Source organism: Triticum dicoccoides, chromosome 3A (assembly GCF_002162155.2).
Source record: "Triticum dicoccoides isolate Atlit2015 ecotype Zavitan chromosome 3A, WEW_v2.0, whole genome shotgun sequence".
NCBI lineage: Eukaryota > Viridiplantae > Streptophyta > Magnoliopsida > Poales > Poaceae > Triticum > Triticum dicoccoides.
Window position 1 is genome coordinate 711,109,023 of NC_041384.1, and position 535 is coordinate 711,109,557.

Genomic DNA, 535 nt, shown 5'->3' on the forward strand with positions numbered 1-535 from the left:
GATATCTATCTGCCGAGAAGCCTGGGAGCTATGTGAGGTGTCTTGTGTCTAAATTAAGCATAAGCATTAATCTGCACCAGAAGTCCAGAACAAACACTCATTTTTCACAATTAAGTATGGATCCATGCATGCATCTTTTGGCCGGGAGCTCCATCTACATATATCTGTTTTGCTGATAAGAAGAAAAAGGCAAAGGAAAAGAAAAGTAAAGTAAAGCAAAGCAAAGAACTGCATATGTGTTACATTTTTTTTCTCGAATACGCGTCGTGAACACCGTCTTCTGCCCGGCGCACCATTACTTCGACACCACTGCGCCCATGACTAACTCGGTGCCTCCTTGCGCCAGCGGCTCCACGACGAATTCCTTGATACCGGCCACCCCGACTCGACATCGACCACGGCATTCTTCGCACGTCTACCTCGACCACAGCTCCACCACTTGCGCTCTCGGCTACCTCAACAAACGGCACAAAGGGCTAACGCCTTACCTGAGCAACCTCGTCGGTTGCCAGTCCAGCCACGACTTTCGCGATGC